The sequence below is a fragment of the Oncorhynchus clarkii genome, chromosome 5, assembly GCF_045791955.1.
Source record: "Oncorhynchus clarkii lewisi isolate Uvic-CL-2024 chromosome 5, UVic_Ocla_1.0, whole genome shotgun sequence".
Taxonomy (NCBI): domain Eukaryota; kingdom Metazoa; phylum Chordata; class Actinopteri; order Salmoniformes; family Salmonidae; genus Oncorhynchus; species Oncorhynchus clarkii.
Genome location: NC_092151.1, coordinates 56,377,074 through 56,401,455, shown reverse-complemented (window position 1 = coordinate 56,401,455; position 24,382 = coordinate 56,377,074). Strand labels below are relative to the sequence as shown.

Sequence of the window (24,382 nt, the reverse complement as noted above, 5' to 3'; positions counted from 1 at the left end):
AGTTGTAATGACATTGAAGCTCGTCTGGAGGGTTGTTAATTAACACTGTGTCCAAAGAAGGGCCAGAAGTATACAGAATGGTGTCTTCTGCGTAGAGGTGGATCAGAGACTCGTGGAATCGTGTCAGCTCTTTACTTTTCAGCAAGGTTCTAAACATTTCAAGGTTTTCTGAACAGCCACTTTCAGCAGGCACAAAATGAGAGAAAACGGTTTGAATCTTAAGTTTTGAGCTAGGAGTCAAATCTGAATTTGTCTAATAAGAATCATGTTGATTTGGGCAGTGCCAATGACGTCACCAGACGCGGGCTTTCGTCCTGAATGATTTTGTTTCAGTCCTGAATGATTTTGTTTCAGACCCGAATGATTTTGTCTCAGCCCTGAGTCTTTTGCCCTGCTGGGATCGTGTAAAAATAAACTAGGCTACAGTGCATTACACACTGCAATGAATACTCCAAACACAAGACCCGGTTTGCCCTGCATTTTTAGTTATGCCTGAGACCAACAAGTGTGTGTATGGTGGCACTTTAGGATGCGGAGTCAAAGTTGTTTTCAAAATCATTTTGGATTTGTCCAAAGAAATTATATTTCAGAGCGCGCGGGTGACTGCTCATTCTCTGGGGGCGAAAGAGCAAAGATGAGATGGGGGACCGAAGGTAAACTTTGTTAATTTGATGCTCCTATGGATCATTTTGTTAGCCTGTGATGAGATTATGACCTCACAGTAAACCAGATTAGAGTAATTTACATCATTAACGTCATCACGCACTCTGGCTTCTATTTCTGGTCAATTGCGAAGCCCTACTATTATAAACTGAATTTGCCATATGTGCTACATGTACATCTGATTTAGATTTGCACATGATTGTGGCAAGGGTTTACTCACAACTGCGTGTGTTTAACTGTAGTATCCTGCCTGCTTTCCCCCTAACACACTTTCGCTGTCCAATGATGTTTATATCCTGTTGCTATGGTGCACTGCGCAGCATTTGATTCAGCTGACCTAGTCCTGCTCAAACCACTGTGTTTGCATTGCAGTTTTTATTATTATTTGGGAATAGACAACTGGAAAGGGACTACTGTAGTTGTATCTATTAATCTCTGGATATCCAATAATCGACAGGGAATATTTCTCTGCTCAGCTTAGTTTTTTTCCATCAGGCTTGTTGATGAAGGCCCCGTTTCCCACCTAAATTCTATAGGGGCCCTTCGTAGTGGTAATTACATCTAGACATGCTCAGAGCACTAATTGTTGATATCAATCACTTCAATTAAGACAGAGGAGCTGTAATTACATCCAAAGCTTTTATGGCTACTTGTGGGCCATGTAAAATGCATGGGAGATCAAGTAAAATAGGCTGATAATATGTTCTACTTGCTGTTTGTTAGCGCTATCAATGCAGATCCAATAACTTGACATTAACAACTTACTTTTATGGCAACAATTGTCCATGGTTCAACTTCTTAGGACCCATGCATTGTATTTGATATGTTACCCATTCTTGAGTCTTACTTCAAATATGTATTTGGTTGTATAGAAGCACATACTATAAATTGTACTAAAGATATAGGGAAGGGAACTAAACACCAAACAGGAGGGATACTTGTTTCACGTTAGGAGTCCCATGACTGTTCACATGCTCAGTGGAGATTTTAGCGTGTAAATCTTGGTGGGGCAAACAAAAAAAATGGTTTGGGATGCATGCCAGCAAAGCCACTACACAACAAATCACGAAATAATACATTAATTGCACTATAACGGTGACAAACGGTGCCCACAAACTGTTAGGGCCTACATAAAGCTGTCCCAACACTTTACCACTGGCTATCAGAGGAACCTTGTCTGGCAGCGAAACAGTTCATTCAGCGAAACAGTTAATTTACTGCCTTTAAAAAAAAACATAGTTGATATGGCGGACTTGCTTAAACAAATGTGTTTTTTACTGACAATTGAGATGTACAGACTATGGCATAAGGAGATGACGAGCGGATAAGAAGAAATCTGTAATTTCGATTAAGACATTAACGAGCGAGCTAGGACGGACAAAGTCAATATTAACTATTTGTTCAGCACTTTTGAAATGTACAGTGACAAAATTCAGAACATGGGCTGTTTTTACAGTATTCTCCCTGTACACCAAGTCAGAAGCGTAGGAAAAATAAAGGAGGCATATAAATCAGACAATGGAAGCTCTTACAATATTCAATGATTACATTTCTCTAAAACAGGCTATAGGGAACATGTGCACCACCTTTAGTAAGATGGCGCCGACCGATATGTCAGCTCTGCTTCTAAGCAACTTTGCAGTATTTTGTTTTTTTTGTGTGTTATTTCTTACATTATTAGCTAGAATTTTTTGTGTTATTATAAACAGCCGGAAACAACTTTTGGATATCAGAGCGACGGTAACTCACCAGCATTACAACCAGGAATACGACTTTCCCATATTGGATCATTTGTTTGTACCTCCCAGGGCAATTGAACTTATTTCAGAGGCTGCTCCAAAACACCACCAGTTGAGAAGAGGTATTCGGAGTGGACTTCTAGTCTAACTCAGGAGGCATTCACACAATCCACCACTTCAGAGTATATTACTCGCTAATGTACAGTCTCTGGATAATAATGTAGATGCGCTCAGAGTGAGGATCTCCTTCCAGAGAGACATCAGGGATTGTAACGTACTCTGTTTCACAGAAACATGGCTCTGTGGGGTCCCTGTCCATACAGCCATCTGGGTTCTCAGTACATCATGCAGACAGGAATAAAGAACTCTCCGGGAAGAAGAAAGGCGGTTGTCACACCCTAACCTTAGAGAATAAATAAGGATCTCTATGTTTGGTTAGGTCAGGGTGTGACGCGGGTGGGAGAATCTATGTTTTCTATTTCTTTGTTGTTTTTGCCTAGTGTGGTTCCCAATCAGAGGCAGCTGTCTATTGTTGTCTCTGATTGGGGATCATATATAAGTTGTGATTTTCCGTTTGGGTTTTGTGGGGAGTTATTTTCTGTTTAGCTGTTTTGTTGCCTGACAGAACTGTGCGCTTTCATTTTTCTACTTTGTTATTTTGTTGCGGTGTTCAGTTTATTAAAAATCATGAACGCCTACCACGCTGCACCTTGGTCTCCTTCTTCAACCCACAAGAGTCATTACAGCGGGGATGTGTGATTTGTAATTAATTACTCATGGTGTGATTGTGATAACATACAGAAATTCAAGTCCTTTTGTTCACCCAACTTAGAATACCTCACAATCAAATGCTGAACGTATTACCACCCATGAGAATTCTCTTCGGTTATAATCACAGTCGTGTATATTCCCCCTCAAGCCGATACCACTACGGCCCTCAAATAACTACACTGGACTTTAGGCAAACTGGAAACCACATATCCTGAGGCAGCAGTTATTGTAACAGAGGACTTTAACAAAGCAAATTAGAGAAAAACACTATCGAAGTCTACCAACACATTGACTGTAATACTCGCACTGGTAAAACATTGGACCACTGCTACTCAACTTTTCGAAATGCCTACAAGGTGCTCCACTGGCCTCCCTTCGGCAAATCTGATCACGACTCCATTTTGCTCCTCCCTTCCTATAGGCAGAAACTCAAACAGGAAGTACCTGTGCTAAGGTCTATTCAGCGCTGGTCTGACCAATTAGAATCCATGCTTGAAGATTGTTTTGGTAACGTGGACTGGGATATGTTCCGGGTAGCCTCTGAGAATGACATTGAAGAATACACGGTTATGGTGACAGAGTTCATCAGGAAGTGTATAGGAGATTTTGTACCCACTGTGAATATTAAAACCTACCCAAACCAGAAACCGTGGATAGATGGCAGCATTCGCGCACAATTGAAAGCGCAAACCATCGCATTTAACCATGGCATGGTGACTGTGAATATGGATGAATACAAACAGTGTGGTTATTCCCTCCATAATCAATCAATCAATCAAACAGGCAAAATGTCAGTACAGAGACAAAGTGGAGTCGCAATTCAACGGCTCAGACACGAGACGTATGTGGCAGGGTCTACAGACAATCACTGACTACAAAGGGAAAACCAGCCACGTCGCGGACACCGAAGTCTTGCTTCAAAGCTAAACACCTTCTTTGCTCGCATTGAGGATAACACAGTGGCACCAACTTGGCCTGCTACCAAGGGCTGGGTTCTCCTTCTACGTGGCCGACGTGAGTAAGACATTGAAGCTTGTTAATCCTCGCAAGGCTGCCGGCCCAGACGGCATCCCTAGCCGCGTCCTCAGAGCATAAGCAAACCAGCTGGCTGGAGTGTTAACAGACTTATTCAATCTCTCCCTATCCCAGTCTGCTGTCCCCACTTGCTTCAATATGTCCACTATTGTTTCTGTACCCAAGAAAGCAAATGTCATTATGAAGTGCTTTGAGAGGGTAGTTAAGGATCATATCCCTTTACCTTACCTGACACCATAGACCCACTTCAATTTGCTTACCACCCCAATAGATCCACAGACAATGCAAGCGCCATCGCACTGCACACTGCCCTATCCCATCTGGACAAGAGGAATACCTGTAAGAATGCTGTTAATTTATTATAGCTCAGAATTCAACACCGTAGTACCCTCAAAGCTCATCATTAAGCTCGGGCCCTGGGTCTGAACCCCTCCCTGTGCAACTGGGTCCTGGACCTCCTGATGGGTCGCCCCCACGTAGTGAAGGTAGAAAACAGCACCTCCAGTGCGGTGATCCTCAACACAGGGGCCCCACAAGGGTGCGTGCTCAGCCCCCTCCTGTACTCCCTGTTCACCCATGACTGCGTGGCCATGCATGCCTCCAACTCAATCATCAAGTTTGCAAACACCACAACAGCAGTAGGACTAATTACCAACAATGACGAGACATCCTACAGCGAAGGGGTGAGGGCCCTGGGAGAGTGGTGCCAGGAAAATAACCTCTCTATCAATGTCAAAAAAAACAAAGGAGCTGATGATGGACTTCATGAAACAGCAGAGGGAGCACGCCCCTATCCACATCGACGGGACTGCAGTGGAGGTGGAAAGATTCAAGTTCCTCGGCGTACACATCACCGACGATCTGAAATGGTCCACCCACACAGACAGTGTGGTGAAGGTGCAATAGCAACTCTTCAACCTCAAGAGGCTGAAAAAAATTGGCCTGGCCCCAAAAACCCTCAAACTTTTACAGCTGCACAATTGTATCACTGTATCAGACTGTATCACCTCCTGGTATGGCAACTGCCCTGCCCGCTACCGCAGGGTTCTCCAGAGGGTGATGTGGTATGCACATCGCAACACCAGGGGCAAACTCCCTGCCCTCCAGGACACCTACAGCACCCGACGTCACAGGAAGGCCAAAAAGATAATCAAGGACAACAACCCCCCGAGCCACGGCCTGTTCACCCCGCTATCTTCCCGAAGGCGAGGTCAGTACAGGTGCATCAAAGCTGGGACCGAGAGACTGAAAAGCAGCTTCTATCTCAAGGCCATCAGACTGTTAAATATCCATCACTAGCTGGCTTCCACCCGGTTATGCAACCCTGCACCTTAGATTTGGAATCACTGGCAACTTTAATAATGGAACACTAGTCACTTTAATAATGTTTTAAATAATGTTTACATACTGCTTTACTCCTCTCATATGTATATACTATTCTACTGTATTTTATTTAATGCCACTCTGACATTGCTCAATCTAATATTTATATATGTCTTAATTCCATTCTTACTTTTAGATTTGTGTGTATTGTTGTAAATTGTTAGATACTGCTGGACTGTTGGAGCTAGGAACAAGCATTTCGTTACACCCGCAATAACATCTGCTAAATATGTGTACGTGACCAATAAAATTGGATTTTAATTGATTTGACCAAGTCAGAACAGTAGGCTAAGTTATGAGGTGGAAAGGGAGCAAATTATTAAGGGGGAAAGGGAGCAAATTATTAGGGTGAGGCACATGGGCTACTAACAGCTTACTACACAACATACACTTAGTATTTACTTTCTTAGCGACAGTATACATATCTCCCTGGAATATTACATCATTCATGTAGCAGCATACAATACATTTTTGGACTCACCTTGTTGTGCGGTGCTCACTTGAACAGGAAGGTGACGCGGCGGTCCTTGTGGGCAAATTCTGTCATCAAACTTAGTCATCCAAGTTTGGCATTCTCTGTATTTATGGTTCTTTCAAGACAACTGGGAATTCAGAAAAAAACTTGGTTGAATAATGATGTCAGTGATGTTCAGGTTGGAGCTCTAGATAGAGGTCCAAGTTCCTAACTTGGAATTCCGAGTTGGATGACCGTTCAAAGCATAATATTTTTTTCCAGGGTTCCAAGTTGTCTTGAACTCACTGAAGTCTTGCTGGATTGACAGCATGGCCAATGTATTCAACCTTTTCTGGCCCGTGGTATGTGAATGTTAATCCTGTTAATCTTGGAAAAGAGACCCTTAACCACAGACTTGGACCACACACCCACTCCAACGAATAGCAGGCTAGTGATTGCTTAGCCACTGATTCATTCCAACCCCCCCCTCCCCATTGTTGAATTAGTGATTTCCAAATTGTTGTGTAATGTTTATGTCCAATGGCCGATGAGCACCGATATGTTTGATCTATAATTTATCTTCATATACCAAGGACTGAAAAGGATTTGCAAGTAGATTGTCTACGTGATTCATGATGATGACTGCTTGTCTAGCTTGCTTGCTAAGATTTTGAAAGAATGATTTTGACATGATCAGTCCAATCAAAGCTACAGTAGATATAACGTGATTTGACGTCATTTTATCTGTGGCCAATGACCTTGAGCCTTCTTGAATGGGCACTTCTAATGTAACTATGGCAGCACCCAAGGGGCTTGAATTTTAGAGCTCTCCCCGTAGATTTTGTGGTGACGTAGTGTCCCTATGAGTGACAGAATGCTGGGCCAATCACGGCATAACTAGAGAACATTACCAACCCCTACGCTCCGTATTTTCCCCGGGGTGGCCCACCACCACCACAGAAAGCTAGGCTGAAACACCTGCATTCTGGAACCGCCTTACTCAAGAAAGCAAAAAAAAGAGACCATGTTTGTATGCTGCTTTTTTAAATATTTTTTTTACATTGTTTGCAAACTGATGTGACACGTATTAATGCCAAAATAACATGCAAAACAGACAAAAAAATCTAATGTTTTTATAATGAGCTAAACAGGTGACCCACCTTCCCTGAATGATGGATCGCCACTGCTTGCTTATATGAAAGTTCAGTTCCAAATGTTTCCAAAACTGTATTGTGTGTGTGTGTGTGTGTGAGGCGTATTTGCGTTTAGACAGAGCATTTGGGCAGCATAGAAATCGACATTATAATGTTTAACATTACGGTGTGTAGAATGGGTTGCTGATGGCCATGGATGGTTAAGTAAACAAACCCTTATCACTGACTCTTGACAGTCATACCAACTTCTGGCTTCTGACACAACAATGTCCAGACACATTTTCTAGGATCAAAGTTTTGGAACCAATGTTCTAGTGTCGGATAGGGTTATGAATACAGTTTTTACATAAATAATTAAAAACAAAACAGTAACGTAACGTAAAATGTTTCCCAAAAGTCCACCATCATAATGCCGTGTGTAATTGCGGGCTATTCTTTGGGGGCTGAAATCAGTCTTAAAAAATATGTTTTTTTAATTGTTTTTTTTAAATGCAGTCTGCTCACACTAGTCGCCGCTCAACTCCATCGTAAATTGTGGAGTTGAGTTTTAATCGTCTACCCATCCCTATATCTAAAACAACTGGGTCTAAATGTGGTCATGGGCATGAGACATGGTAGTGGCAAAACAAATCTGTTTCGACTTTCTGACTTGACTTGTTATATTCCCACAAACCAAGCACTTCACGCAACGCAAGTTGTACCGGTATTAGGCTATAACTACACAGTAGTAGAAAAAGCAGCTGGTCGGATAAAAACAACTGTTGAGACCAGTGTGCATAATGATTTCAGTTTAGAACACTGAACACACATCTTGCTGCGGTGGATCTCACCTGTTCATCAACAGTAGGCTAGGCCTACTCTTTGCTTTAGAGGCGAATATTGTTTATTTTCTTTATCACAAAACATATTTATTTTAGGCTATTTACGTGGATTAACTTGTGTATTGAGTTGCTTGAAAGTTACTATTTTGTTCTCTGTTCAAGGAGGGCCTTAGGGTGCCAGGCCCGCCCTACCTTGCCCGTCCAAATAACATTGAAATATATATTTTTAATTTATTTCACAGAAACCCGCGCCGTCAGAAAGACATCAATCTCAGATAAAGCATCCAATCGAGCGAAACAGCGCCCCTCTATGTAGCCCATGTGTCTTATTCTGTCTGGAACAAAAGAGTATGCCATGTCATACCATTTCTGGCCAGACAGCATCAGATGCATGGGCTACATTTAGAAAGACAGAGGGGTGCTGTTTCACTCACTGGGATGCTTTCTCCAGTGAGAGAGTTTAAGAAGAGAGGAAGAGGCGAAGCGAGAGGGCTCTCGCCAAAATTTCTCCAGGATAAGCCCAATGCATAATAAGCAGACCTAAACTTTGCCTGCCTTCCCGCCCTTAGGACAACGACTCCCATTGATAGGGCGGAAACATGAGCATTTTGTCATTTATATACATATCTCTGGTTTCAGACCTGTGAATTGGAAAGGAACGTTGTCGGGTGTAGTGCACTGATAGGATAATATCTTCCCCTAAAGTAAACTGGTGTTTTGACAAAATTATGTAAGTACTACTGTCTAAAGAAAAACATTCAAAATCCGTCACCAGAGAGCATGACTTAGCCACAGAGGATCATTAGCTTGTTTTAAAAAAAATTGCTGTGGATTGTTTCAAATCACAAGTGTGTAAGCCTATGCTTATTTGGGAATTGAGCCATTTGGGCAGCATGAATAGCAATATGTCTAGCTGATTGAGTTGTGGCTGTCAGTGAAAAGGACAATGATAATGTATCCTGAAAATAACAGCAAATGTTGGCATAAGAAGATGACGGGTGTGTGGCGAAGATATGGCTTGTCTCTCTCCAGAATGCATGCACTCAGCTCTCCAGAATGCATGCACTCAGTGGTCTGCTGACAGTTATTGTGCATTCATTGTTTCATTATGTGAATAGTAAAAAAATAAAATAAATCCCCATTACATACATGTATGTTACCAGTAGGCCTAGTAAATATACATACTGTTAATCCACCTTCATTTGGTTACATACATTTCTGTTAATTCATGTATTAATCATAGTCATTTACAGTTTTTCATTCTCGGAGTGGAAACATTGTTTACAAAGTTCACAATCTGTTACACTTGTGAGAAACAAGTTAATGTAGGTAAGTGCCCGTTTGGCAATGTCTGATTGTCTTAGCTCGCCACGTCAACCACTAATAAGATGAGCTTCTCGGTACATGTTTTCTTCACCTTGCACAGTAAGTCAATGAAGTCTGATACAATTTTGCACTTCACTAGCAAGACAGATAGAAAGGGAGGCAGACAGGCGGAGTAGAGAGATTAACGTGATCGAAATTACCTGCATTTCCATCGGGATATTTTCTGCTGTTTTTATTTGTTGACTTGAGGCCAATGTATTTTACTTAGTTGACATGGAAGTTATAGGCCTAGTACTGCATTGGCCTATAGTCGTGTGCAGACTGGCTTTATGTTATTCTTAACGATTTCGCACAAACCAGAAAAAAATGAAACTATATATATTCACAGTAATATGAATGAATTGTGGTTTATTTGGTAGCATTTGGTAGTGTGACTGATTTTACTAATTGCATTAGTACTGTACAAAGTTAGAGGTGCGCTCTTTGATAAATTCCCCCATTCCCACTACCTCGGGCTTCCAGTGGGGAGACCTGAGGTCAACCTACCCCCGCCCCCCTCCCCATCTCGCACTTCAGAGTGGGAGACCTTCCCAGGCAGTAGCCTGCCTATCTCACAAACTAGAATCAGGGCGCCCACTTCGACAAGGTTAATGGACCCACAGTCCCACACGGTGACATGGTATCGTTGACGTGACGTGCAAATGAGCGATAGGAAACCATTTGTGCAAATGTCACCTTTCCACATTTTTTTCCACCGGCAAGATGCCTTCCTGGGCGGCTGCCCATGTCACCTATACCTAAATCTGCCACTGCTTGAAACCCATTAAAAACATGGGTGAATGTGCAAGCGTGTGCACACATAGGAGGTCCCTTTAGAAAATGTGCCCGCCTATGGAAATTCGTCCTGGCACTGCGGTTCGCTCCCACTTCCAGTCCGTTTACACAAGTGAAGCCTCGGTCACAATACCCATAAGCATTCAGTTACGTTGCGCCAGATCTCATGCATTTCAATGGGTACTTCCACAACGGAGTGGAAATGCAATGCCCCCTTGCGGTTGAGGGCTCTGTTGCGAACTTTGCTTCGTCTTCAGTCCAGCCAGAGTCCATCGAAGAACAGAAAGTTACCAAACCACAGAATAAGAGTATAATATGTGGTTTTCGGTGATGGCTTTATGGGATAGTTAGCAACTTGTAAAAATGACCCATTCCTATAAGTGAGTACTATCTTAATAGTAAAATAGTTTAGGTAAATAAAACACATTGGCAGCTAAGCCAATTATATTATATGACTGTTGCCTCCTGTTGAAGTTTATTATGATGGTAATGACATTTGTTTTTGATTATCATTATTAGGTGGAGGTCGCTAGCTACAATGGTATCTTCAACCTAGCTAGCTGATCTGCAGTGCAAGCTAGCTTGACTTGCTATAAAGTTAGAGAAACTAGTTGAGGAAAAGAGTTTTTGAAGGTATGGTCGTAATTTATTTCCTTACGGTTGCCTATTTTCCGTACAGAGCCATGTACAGCAAAAGGCAGCCTTTATTCAATATTGGAACCCAATCATTTAATTTGAAAAAGTAATTTTCCTATGTGATTAAGCTGACTCCATGTGAACCATTACGAACTACACAACTCTGAAATCAAATATCAAATCAAATTTATTTGTCACATACACATGGTTAGCAGATGTTAATGCGAGTGTAGCGAAATGCTTGTGCTTCTAGTTCCGACAATGCAATAATAACCAACGAGTAATCTAACTAACAATTCCAAAACTACTACCTTATACACACAAGTGTAAAGGGATAAAGAATATGTACATAAAGATATATGAATGAGTGATGGTACAGAGCGGCATAGGCAAGATGCAGTAGATGGTATCGAGTACAGTATATACATATGAGATGAGTATGTAAACAAAGTGGCATAGTTTAAAGTGGCTAGTGATACATGAATTACATAAAGATGCAGTAGATGATATAGAGTACAGTATATATGTATACATATGAGATGAATAATGTAGGGTATGTAAACATTATATGAAGTAGCATTGTTTAAAGTGGCTAGGGATATATTTTACATCAATTCCCATAATTAAAGTGGCTGGAGTTGAGTCAGTGTGTTGGCAGCAGCCACTCAATGTTAGTGGTGGCTGTTTAACAGTCTGATGGCCTTGAGATAGCTGTTTTTCAGTCTCTCGGTCCCAGCTTTGATGCACCTGTACTGACCTCGCCTTCTGGATGATAGCGGGGTGAACAGGCAGTGGCTCGGGTGGTTGTTGTCCTTGATGATCTTTATGACCTTCCTGTGACATCGGGTGATGTAGGTGTCCTGGAGGGCAGGTAGTTTGCCCCCGGTGATGCGTTGTGCAGACCTCACTACCCTCTGGAGAGCCTTACGGTTGTGGGTGGAGCAGTTGCCGTACCAGGCGGTGATACAGCCCGACAGGATGCTCTCGATTGTGCATCTGTAGAAGTTTGTGAGTGCTTTTGGTGACAAGCCTAATTTCTTCAGCCTCCTGAGGTTGAAGAGGCGCTGCTGCGCCTTCTTCACGATGCTGTCTGTGTGGGTGGACCAATTCAGTTTGTCTGTGATGTGTACGACGAGGAACTTAAAACTTACTACCCTCTCCACTACTGTCCCATCGATGTGGATAGGGGGTGTTCCCTCTGCTGTTTCTTGAAGCCCACAATCATCTCCTTAGTTTTGTTGACGTTGAGTGCGAGGTTATTTTCCTGACACCACACTCCGAGAGCCCTCACCTCCTCCCTGTAGGCCGTCTCGTCGTTGTTGGTAATCAAGCCTACCACTGTTGTGTCATCCGCAAACTTGATGATTGAGTTGGAGGCGTGCGTGGCCACGCAGTCGTGGGTGAACAGGGAGTACAAGAGAGGGCTCAGAACGCACCCTTGTGGGGCCCCAGTGTTGAGGATCAGCGGGGTGTAGATGTTGTTACCTACCCTCACCACCTGGGGGCGGCCCGTCAGGAAGTCCAGTACCCAGTTGCACAGGGCAGGGTCGAGACCCAGGGTCTCGAGCTTGATGACGAGTTTGGAGGGTACTATGGTGTTAAATGCTGAGTCGATGAACAGCATTCTCACATAGGTATTTCTCTTGTCCAGATGGGTTAGGGCAGTGTGCATTGTGGTTGCGATTACATCGTCTGTGGACCTATTTGGGTGGTAAGCAAATTGGAGTGGGTCTAGGGTGGAGGTGATATGGTCCTTGACTAGTCTCTCAAAGCACTTCATGATGACGGAAGTGAGTGCTACGGGGCGGTAGTCGTTTAGCTCAGTTACCTTAGCTTTCTTGGGAACAGGAACAATGGTGGCCCTCTTGAAGCATGTGTGAACAGCAGACTGGGATAAGGATTGATTGAATATGTCCGTAAACACACCAGCCAGCTGGTCTGCGCATGCTCTGAGGGCGCGGCTGGGGATGCCGTCTGGGCCTGCAGCTTTGCGAGGGTTAACACGTTTAAATGTTTTACTCACCTCGGCTGCAGTGAAGGAGAGTCTGCATGTTTTGGTTGCGGGCCGTGTCAGTGGCACTGTATTGTCCTCAAAGCGGGCAAAAAAGTTATTTAGTCTGCCTGGGAGCAAGACATCCTGGTCCGTGACTGGGCTGGTTTTCTTTTTGTAATCCGTGATTGACTGTAGACCCTGCCACATACCTCTTGTGTCTGAGCCGTTGAATTGCGATTCTACTTTGTCTCTATACTGACGCGGTGGGAATAGCTACACTGTTTTGTATTCGGTCATGTTTCCGGTCACCTTGCCCTGATTAAAAGCAGTGGTTCGCCCTTTCAGTTTCACACGAATGCTGCCATCAATCCACGGTTTCTGGTTTGGGAAAGTTTTAATCGTTGCTATGGGAACGACATCTTCAACGCACGTTCTAATGAACTCGCTCACCGAATCAGCGTATTCGTCAATGTTGTTTGACACAATGCGAAACATCTCCCAGTCCACGTGATGGAAGCAGCTCTGCAAGGTTTTTTGACAGATTTGGCTTAAGTATTGTGTACTGGGATTTGAATCAGCCATTTATCATCACATAACAAGTTTCAGTTCAGTGTAGATGAGAACCTACACAGTAGTAAATCAATTACGGGATAGCTGGTTACTTATTAAAGACTTGACTGGTAAATCGAGAGCATCAACAATTTGCCTTTAGGAAGAGTTCCTATATACTGATGTTCTAGGCTATATATTGTTTCTCCCTCTCCACAGATGTGTTGGCACTCTGAATAAGACACTCAAGGACAGCATCTCTGACCTGTATTGTTGCCATATTATCTTCTCAGTAAAAATGTTACATGCATTTAACATCAGTTCACTTCCCAGGGGTTTCTAGCAAAGAGCTATTAAACACTTGACAGAAAGCCCCTGGAACTTCAACTCATCAGTAACCCGCAGTGGTCAAGTAGAACAGAGAAAAGGTGAAAGTAGGTCTTTATTTCACAAATATTTTTGATTTCAGATATTTTTGTGGGCCATATACAATCAAACCTGGTAAGAGGCTATTTGGATTCTTCATTTACACAACAAATAATGTGAAAGGGAAAAGAGCTCTGAATATATCAACTCGAAGGACCAAGCCACTATAAAAAAAAATATCTTGCAGAATCTAAATAAAGACAAATCTATGGTAATATATTTTGATGAAACCCTGGATGCAAAGGCAGACAGATCTTTCCTCTCACGTAATTAACATATTTCAGAGACAAAAAGCCTAACCGATCAACATGATCTCACCAACAAGTTGAAATGTAACATTTTAATGAGGTGAAGGAGATGAGGGAAAAGCAGACAGAATGTGATTTTTTTTTAAATTAGCGCATAAGGAGACATTGATCAACATGTCTATTACTTTCATTGTCACCTCAATTATAAAGGTTACTTTTAGCCATAAGTGTTGTTCATCCCAAGACTAACCATGGAGAACTCTAAAACCCTGCATTGTTGGTTAAGGTCTCGTAAGTAAGCATTTCACGGTAAGGTCCTGCTGTATTCGGCACACATGACAAATAAAATAGGATTTGAGAGTGTCCAATTTTGTCAAGGTTGTCCTCTCATGTGCCCCAGCTGTTCTATTATGATGTTACCTACCGTCATGTGCTTGTGCAAAGGGAAACATTTTGGGCTGTCTTCTAGAACTAGTTAGTGAATCTTATACCCTAGACCAGGAGTCTTCAAACCTCTCCTCAGGGACCCCCCAGCCGTTCCATGTATTTGAACTATTCCACAGCTAGCATATCTAATTCAACTTGTCAACGAATCACCTGGAATGCTTTTCCAACAGTCTTGAAGGAGTTCCCACATGTTCCCACTGTTTTTCCTTCCCTCTGTGGTCCAACTCATCCCGAACCATCTCAATTGGGTTGAGATCAGGTGATTAGTGAGGCCAGGTCATTTGACGCAGCACTCCATTACTCTCCTTCTTGGTCAAATAGCCCTTACACAGCCTGGAGGTGTGTTGGGTCATTGTCCAGTAGAATAACAAATTATAGTCCCACTAAGCGCAAACCAGATGGGATGGCGTATCGCTGTAGTAGCCATTCTGGTTAAGTGTGTCTTGAATTCGAAATAAATCAGTGTCACCAGCAAAGAAACCCCACACCATCACACCTCCTCCATGCTTCACGGTGGGAACCACTCATGCAGAGATAATCCGTTCACCTACTCTGCGTTTCAAAGACATGGCGGTTGGAACCAAAAATCTCAAATTTTGACTCATCAGACCAAAGGACAGATTTCCACGGGTCTAATGTCCATTGCTCATGTTTCTTAGCCCAAGCAAGTCTTCTTTTTGGTGTCCTGATTCACACAGTTCTCTGAACAGTTGATGTTGTGTCTATTACTTGAACTCTGACGCATTTATTTGGCCTGCAATTTCTGAGGCTGGTAACTCTAATGAACTTATCCTCTGCAGAGGTAACTCTGGGTCTTCCTTTCCTGTGGTGGTCCTCATGAGAGCCAGTTTCATCATAGTGCTTGATGTTTTTGCGACTGTACTTCTTGACATTTTCCGCATTGACTGACTTTCATGTCTTAAATTAATGGACTAATTTCTCTTTGCTTATATGTGCTGTTCTTGCCATATGGACTTGGTCTTTTACCAAATAGGGCTATCTTCTGTATGCCACCCCTACCTTGTAACACAACTGATTGGCTCAAACGCATTAAAGAAAGAAATTCCACAAATTAACTTAAGGCACACCTGTTAATTGAAATGCATTCCAGGTGACCTGATGAAGCTGGTTGAGAGAATGCCTAGAGTGTGCAAAGCTGTGATCAAGGCAAAGGGTGGCTACTTAAGAATTTCAAATATATTTGTATTTGTTTATCGCTTTTTGCTTACTACATGATTCCATATGTGTTATTTCATAGTTTGTCTTCACTATTATTCCACAATGTAGAAAATAGTAAAAATAAAGAAAAACCCTTGAATGAGTAGCTGTGTCCAAAAGTAATGATGGGGAGGTGAGTCGGAGGCAGGTGAAACGTTGTTAATAAAACAAAACCAAGAACACGACACTAACATAAGGCCGACCGCCAATACACACGAGCAATACCAACTGGTGAGTGAACCTGGGAGAGTGGCATATATAAAGGGGAGGAAATAATGATTCACAGGTGCGCGTAATGATGAATCCCAGGACCTGTGGTTAGTACTCTGGCGACGTCGGAGGAACAGACATGACACCAAACTTTTGACTGGTACTATATATGTGATGTATAGACAATATGGATAGAATATGTAGTATATCTGAAGAATAGTATACTGTATGTACAACAATAGTTAAGTATTATAGGCCTTGACTAGAATACAGTATATACATATGAAGTGGGTAAAACAGTATGTAAACATTATTAAAGTGACCAGTGCTCCATGACTATGAACATAGGACAGCAGCCTCGAAGCTGCATGGTAGAGTAACCGGGTGGTAGACGGCAAGTGACAGGGACTACTGTAAGTTTAGGGCAGGGTACTGGGTGGAGGCCGGCTAGTGGTAACCATTTAACATTCTGATGGCCTGGCGATAAAAGCTGTTTTTCAGTCTCTCAAATCAAATCAAATTTCATTGGTCACAAACACATGGTTAGCAGATGTTAATGCGAGTGTAGCGAAATGCTTGTGCTTCTAGTTCCTGCTATGCAGTAACATCTAACAAGTAATCTAACAAATTCACAACAACTACCTTATCCACACAAATGTAAAGGGATGAATAGAATATGTACATATAAATATATGGATGAGCAATGGCGTGCGGCATAGGCAAGATACAGTAGATGGTATAGAATACAGTAAATGCATATGAGATGAGCAATACAGTTGAAGTCGGAAGTTTACATATACTTAACATTTTTCAACCACTCCACAAATGTCTTGTTAACAAACTATAGTTTTGGCAAGTCGGTCAGGACATCTACTTTGCGCATGACACAAGTAATTTTTCCTGCAATTGTTTACAGACAGATTATTTCACTGTATCACAATTCCAGTGGGTCAGAAGTTTACATATTAAGTAGACTGTGCCTTTAAACAGGGGTGCTCCCTCTTGTTTCCTGTAGTCCATGATCATCCCCTTTGTTTTGTTGATGTTGAGTGAGAAGTTATCTTCCTGACACCACACTCCGAGGGCCCTCACCTCCTCCCTGTAAGCTGTCTCGTCATTGTTGGTAATCAGGCCTACCACTGTCGTGTCTTCTGCAAACTTGATGATTGAGTTGGAAGCGTGCATGGCCACACAGTCATGGTAGAACAGGGAGTATAGGAGAGGGCAGTGTTGAGGATCAGCGGGGTGGAGATGTTGTTTCCTACCTTCACCACCTGGGGGCGGCCTGTCAGAAAGTCCAGGACCCAGTTGCACAGGGCGGGGTTGAGACACAGGTTCTCGAGCTTAATGACGAGTTTGGAGGGTACTATGGTGTTAAATGCTGAGCTGTAGTCAATGAACAGCATTTTTACATATGTATTCCTCTTGTCCAGATGGGATAGGTGAGGTGTGATGGCGATTGCATCGTCAGTGGACCTATTGGGGCGGTAAGCAAATTGGAGTGGGTCTAGGGTATCAGGTAGGGTGGAGGTGATATGACCCTTGACTAGTCTCTCAAAGCACTTCATGATGACAGAAATGAGTGCAATGGGGCGATAGTCATTTTGTTCAGTTACCTTCGCTTTCTTGGGAACAGGAACAATGGTGGCCATCTTGAAGCATGTGGGGACAACAGACGGAGATAGAGATTGGTTGAATATGTCCGTAAACACACCAGCCAGCTGGTCTGTGCATGCTCTGAGGACGCGGCTAGGGATGCCGTCTGGGACCGGCAGCCTTGCTAGGGTTAACACGTTTAAAAGTTTTACTCACATTGGCCACGGAGAAGGATAGCCCAAAGGCTTTCGAAGCGAGCCGTGTCAGTGGCACTGTATTGTCCTCAAAGTGAGCAAAGAAGTTGTTTAATTTGTCTGGGAGCAAGATAGATGTCTGCGACAGGGCTAGTTTTCTTTTCATAATCCGTGATTGACTGTAGACCCTGCCACATACGTCTTGTGTTTGAGCCGTTAAATTGCGACTCTACTTTGTCTCTATACTGACGCTTTGCTTGTTTGATTGCCTTGAGGAGGGAATAGCTAGACTATTTGTATTCGGTCATGTTTCCGGTCGCCTTGCCATGATTAAAAGTGGTGGTTCGCGCTTTCAGTTTTGCGTGAATGCTGCCATTAATCCACTGTTTCTGGTTAGGGAAGGATTTAATTGTCACAGCGGATACATCTCCGATGCACTTGCTAATCGCTCACCGAGTCAGCGTATACATCAATGTTGTTGTATGACGCTATCCGGATCATATCCCAGTCCATGTGATCGAAATCTTGAAGCGTGGAATCTGATTGGTCAAACCAGCATTGAGCACGAGCACGGGCATTTCCTGTTTTAGTTTCTGTCTATAGGCTGGGAGCAACAAAATGGATTCATGTTCAGATTTGCTGAAGGCAGGGCGCGGGAGGGCTTTGTACGCATTGCGGAAGTTTGAGTAGCAGTGATACAGAATTCTGCCAGCTCGTGTTGCGCATTCGATATGCTGATAGAATTTAGGGAGTATTGATCTTAGGTTAGCTTTGTTAAAGTCTTCAGCTACAATAAATGCAGCCTCAGGATGTAGGGTTTCCAGTTAACATAGAGTCCAGTGAAGTTCTTTCAGGGCCGACGAGGTATCTGCTTGGGGGGGATATACACATCTGTGACTATAATCAAAGAGAATTCTCTTGGAAGATAATGCGGGCGGCATTTGATTGTAAGACGTACTAGGTCAGGTGAACAAAATGACTTGAGTTCCTGTATGTTGTGATTAACGACTCATGGTGTAATCACAAGGCATACACCGTGGCCTTCTTCTTACCAGAGAGATGTTTGTTTCTGTTGGCGCGATGCGTGAAGAAACCGGGTGGCTGTATCGACTCTGACATCGTATCCCGAGTGAGCCACGTTAGTGAAACAGAGAATGTTACAATCTTTGATGTCTCTCTTGAAGGCAACTCGTGCCCTAATTTCATCCACCTTGTTATCTATAGATTGGACATTGGTGAGTAATGTGCTAGGAAGCGGTGGACGGTGTGCTCGCCTTCTGAGTCTGACCAGTAGGCCGCTCCGTCTGCCTCTCCTGCGGCGACCACGTTGTTTTGGGTTGGCCTCTAGGATAAGATTGCATGTCCAGGGTGGAGGTCCGAACAAAGAATCCGCTTTGGGAAAGACGTATTCTTGGTCGTCTTTGGCAGCATTCACTAGCTAGCTCACAAGATTAGCCAAGTCTTGGGGGCGGCATGCAGCCTGAGAAATAGAGCTGAATTTCAGGCATAGTTCAGGGCTTGAAAGCCGCAAGGCTCCTTGCTGAAGTGGCTATAGTGCATCTGAACAAATTTAATGGATGATGCGTGGTACTTTTGTTGTCGTGATCACAAGAAAATGATCTTGTGATCATGACCAAACAACTTTTGTCATGTAGCGATCGTGAGATAAATAAGTTGTGATCGACGTAACGAGTGTACTATTTTCTTATTCATATTTCCTCTGTGGACTTCCATACCATCGAGTGCTTTTGACCAAGTAGTGACAGGTTGGCGTGAAATCTCCTCTGTGCTCTATCGGCACCATGGGCAGCGCCCTACATACTAAAGCAATGCCTTTGAAAACCTAGTCTGACTAAGGAATGTATTTTGCCATTCCATACCCTACATTTTTGCTGAAACACGCTACTGGCTATACCACCAAGGTTTTGAACAAAACCACCAGCTAGATTGTTTCTTACCTTTCTAGAAGATTTGCAGCCTCTTAATGCTCTGTGGAACTTCCTGAGTGATAGATCATTCCATTCTCCCTGAAATCGTCTTGTAAGATCCCCCTCAAGTGCCAATGGGATTAGTTGAGCTTTCCTCGGGTGTAGCATGCTTCTTCTGTGCTGACTGAACACATTTGTTAAAATGGGAAATTAGTTCTCGCATGTTGTAACGGTTTTGACTTGAGGTTATTATGGGTGCCAGGTAGGTTGTGCCTACCAGAGAAAACATTGGTTTCTCCTTTTGGTTCGGGAGGGAATGAGTCCCATCTGGTCCGTCAAGTCTACACCAATACAAAGGACTTATGTAAAAGTCAGGATGGAAATAAACATTTCATAAACCCTTAAAACATTGAAAAGAACTTCGAAAACTATATTATTTTGCGTGGGTTGTATTAGCAATATCAATGATTACACACACATATAATAATATAACACAATGAGTTCTGGTTCCTCCAGAGATGTCCTGTACCTCGGGCCTAAAAAGAGTCCAGCCCGGTAAAGGAGTTCAGGGAACTCAAGTGACCTTTGTCACGCAATGTTTGTCCATTCATTCAAGTGTAGCGTAAACCCAGTATTAATCATACAATCAATATAACATTTATTTTACCACAGAACTTTAAAGCGTATAAACTCTTACTGTCCTCAACTACAACTACATAAATCATCACCGTATACATATCAAAACAAATGAAATACCGTATACATATCAAAACAAATGAAATACCGTATACAAAAAGGTGGTAGTCAGTCAGACAATCCAATCCGCCAATAGATCTCCAGCGGAGAAAGGCCACGAAGAACGGAGAGGTGTAGTTCACGGACGCAAAGAGTGGATCCGATCCTGGTTAAACTCTATTAGGCTACAAAACAAACCGAAATAGAGAAGCTTCGGAACTGAGGGTTGAACACATCCTCATTCACGTCTCCATCACAACCCCACTTTTGCGCAGCTGATGCTGGCTATTTAATTGGGAATTAAAGGGAAAGCACCCTATTGGAAGGAGAAGCATTGATAGGTTCAGAAAAATTCAGGGCCGTCACAATGTAGCTGTGGACTCCCCACTCATGCGGCCTAGGATTTCAATTTGAATATTGTGCGACATGTATGTGCATTATGGGGTATGGTGCTAAACACCTTGGCAAGTTCCTTCTTTTTTCAAAGAGTATATTCCATCACAGACAGAAAAACTCCACTGCCCCCATCCCCTCTTAACTCTAATTGCATCTAATGCCCCCCTCAAAGGTTGCTGGTTTGAAACAAGGAACTCAATCATTTCCACAATCGCGACAAAATACATATGATTTATTGTCAGCTAACAAGTGTTGACACCAATGTTACCATAGCACTTCAAACTCTTTCTTTCCACAGTGCAGTGCATTTTAAATGCTATTTGCTTGATGCGTGTCTAGCGAATCCTTTGGTACTATCAATAGCATGCTTCAATTTAGAATACCCAGCTCTTTGTGAAGGACTTGTCTGCATTAGCATTGGACCCAACAAAATGCAGTATCTGCAGTAACCGAGTATTCCAGCCACTCTTCCTATTAACCAGCAGCTATTACATGAATACATCTGGACAGAAACTCTGTGGCTAAATTTGGATTCTAGGCTAACCTGTGCTGGCTCCTCTGTTCTAAGATTGTCAGGAACAGTCGGAGGTGGAAGGGGTTGTGGCGCCATTATCCTGGCAGCGCTTGTGGAAGAGTGAGTAGGCTCTGCTAGCTGGATCATGGCAGCATCATCGCTGATGGTCTTGGCGGTGGCCTTGGTGGTTTAATGCTGCTGCTGCTGCTCATCGCTCTCTTTCTCCATTGGCTTTGTTTGGGTAATTTGGCGATTCTGTTATCTATCCTGGCAGATTAGCTGGTTTGAGCTAGCTAAACAGGCTAAGGCTAATAACACTACCGCTTTTTACAGCTAGCTAAGAAGCTAGCTAACTGAACTCTGTAGTGGTGGAGAGTGAGGCAGAGTTGAGTGAAGCAGCTTCAACAGTAAACTTGACCCCACCTGGAGGCATATCACGTTATTCACTTAGCCTACCACAGATGAAGCATTTTCCCCCCACTTTTTTTATGGAAACCCAAATGAGTCCTACATAACCACCCCAGTGGGTTTCCATAGCCTCCCAACACACACACAGCGGCACGCTCTGTCCATTGTGCTGATACAGATTTTGCGCCAACCTGTCACTCAATCGTTTGAACTTTTTGGAAATAAAACTAAAACTGAGGGGGCACAAGTTTCAACTGAGGGGGGCTAAGCACACTTTTGCCCCATCGTGGAGCCAGGCCCGACTAAAGTCCAGGAATGTTTTTTAGGTCATAATGAATGTGTTCAGATGGACCTACAAACAGTACCGTTAGGAGAGTAGGGGGGGGGGGGGGGAACTATTAATCAATGGAAAAAATGATTATACTCTTTGGTAAAGTATTTATTTTTAGGGCAATCTCTGTAAAACCTTTTAAATAGAGAGGTGTAAGACCCTCATAATACATCACAGTCAAATAGGATGTATTACATAAGGAAATGGTAAAATGGTAGTGTACTGGGTAAGATGGGTTAGTCTGTGGCTGTAAATAGCAGTAGAAGAAGTGTCGTTGTTGTGGTAGGGTAAATAATAAGTAATAGGGGGATAAAAAAAATATTATTATTATTGTTTTTTTTAAATACGGTTTTGATAAAACAGTCAAAGGATGCTGGCTCCATATTTTGTGCAATCTACAAATGACTGTTTTAGTCACTGCACAGTCATTTTTCAGCAGGAATTGAAGGACTACTCATTTTTAGGCGAGAGTTTAATGAGGGATCACACAAATGTGAGACATCTCTCCCCCAAAAATATGACTACAGTGACAAATAGCAAAAATGGCTGCCAAGCATGACTAAATTAAAAATTATAGCTGATTGTTGATAAATGAAGCACCTTGTTGTATAGTGGAAAAATCTATAATATTGAAAACTCAAGGTGTCAAGCATCCTAAATCCGTAAAAAGATTACGATAGAAAATTGTATGAGATTGTACAATTTTGAAAGCATAAGTTACTCCCGATCCTGTGTAGTGTGTGACCTGGATGTGGTGTCATTCTCACCCAGAAATACAGTGGCGCGTTACGATATATGCTACATAGAACGAACATGCCTCTCTTTGATATGTACAATAAGGACTCTCTCGCAGGGCAGGAAGAATGCTATTTTTGTCATGCCCTGAAAAGGATCTCATCATCTGATCAAATCAAAATAAATAAATACAGAGGTAGCTACATTTAGGTGTTACTCCTCTGTCCATAACATTGTCTCTCTGGATGATGGCATTAATATAAAGCAACACTGAGAAATCTCATGGGGAACATCTCTTCTTGACCCTTCCCCAGTCAGAGCACATGGGAGTCAGTTATGTGTTGCTAATGATAGGGTACAACAGCCTTGAATCTGTATCTGTCGGTGAAACAGTGACACTCTGTAACCCTGTATACTGTAGTGTACACATTGTCCTCCTGGATAGGCTACTACTATGGCCCATTGGCCGTGTGTAATCCCCTTATAGCTGTCTGTTGGCTTCTTCCTCTCTCTCTTCTGCCCTCTACTTAGTAAGCATCCCGATGGCAGCTCGTACTTGTTCTCTGCAGTGATCAAACACTGTCGCCCTGCAACCTGTCCAATCCTCCGAGCAAATCCCCCCATTGATTTCAGCCCGCTCCTTCCAACCGCCGGACTCGTGGGCTTTTTCGCCGCTAGCCAATCAATGAAGAAGACAGCTTGTTCGGTAGCCATCATCCATCCATCCAGCTGCAGCTGCTGCACAGAACCTCCCTAAGCTTCAATAATGCATGACACGACAAGTCAGTATTCAGACGGAGTAGAATAACATCTACAATGTAATCATGGTGCCGTTATAGCAACACTGTCTGGGAGGAAATAGTGAGCATGTACAGGAATGACAGATGTAATTTTCTTTCTGGGAACTAACTGAATACCAAACAGTCAGGCTGTTGAAAAGATAGGGACATCTATTGGGATGAGGGGTAAGTGTTGGATAAATGTTCTATCATTCTATTCATATTAGGCAATGAATTAAATGGTACAGCACACCTAAGATCAAGTATTTCTCCAAGTAAAATGATCATGTACTTACTCCTGCAGGACTCATTCTTTAAACTAGTGGTGCAGTGGAGTGTAAACGCAAGTAAAGGCAGTTAACCCACAGTTTACCCACTTTTTACCCACAGTTTGCCCACCTTTTGGGGAAAATGGATTGAAAATATAGGGAGAGTTACTTTTCTCACTGCGACTCTGGCAATCAGAGTTTACCTACCCATTTTATTACCACTACATCACTGCTTTAGACCTTGCATGTAACAGTGTGCGTGTAAATTGACCAATTAACAATTATATGTACATTTAGTTGTCTTTATTTGGCAGTTCCTTTATATGATTCAAATTGCAAAATCCCCTCAAGTGAAATGATTCCTCCAGAGCACGTCAAAGGGTTTACCAAAATATCAAATGTCACTGTGCTCCAGATCCTCAAAGTGCAGTCATATTGCTAAAGCAATGCCATGGGATTTCTGGATTGCAACAAATATTCAATAGGGAGGAGAGGCAAAGCAGGACAATATGAGCATTTGGAGCATAAAATATATTAATTACAGTATATTATACAGTATATTAACAGAAGATAGGCATATAATGTGATCA

The 24,382-nt window shown here is 42.7% G+C and overlaps 1 long non-coding RNA gene across 2 annotated transcripts in view; it reads right to left on the bottom strand.

Moving 5' to 3' along the window:
- The window catches only part of LOC139410107 (uncharacterized), a 120,335-nt gene extending 99,732 nt beyond the window's left edge, over positions 1 to 20,603 (bottom strand). The window contains exons 1-3 of one of the 2 annotated variants that reach the window (XR_011634449.1): positions 20,410 to 20,603; positions 19,903 to 19,966; positions 19,656 to 19,809 (exon numbers count right to left, since the gene is read on the bottom strand). This is a non-coding gene — a long non-coding RNA (uncharacterized lncRNA). The remainder of the gene's footprint in view (positions 1 to 19,655; positions 19,810 to 19,902; positions 19,967 to 20,409) is intronic. The other variant, XR_011634450.1, reaches the window with a different exon arrangement.
- Between the last annotated feature and the right edge of the window lie 3,779 nt (positions 20,604 to 24,382).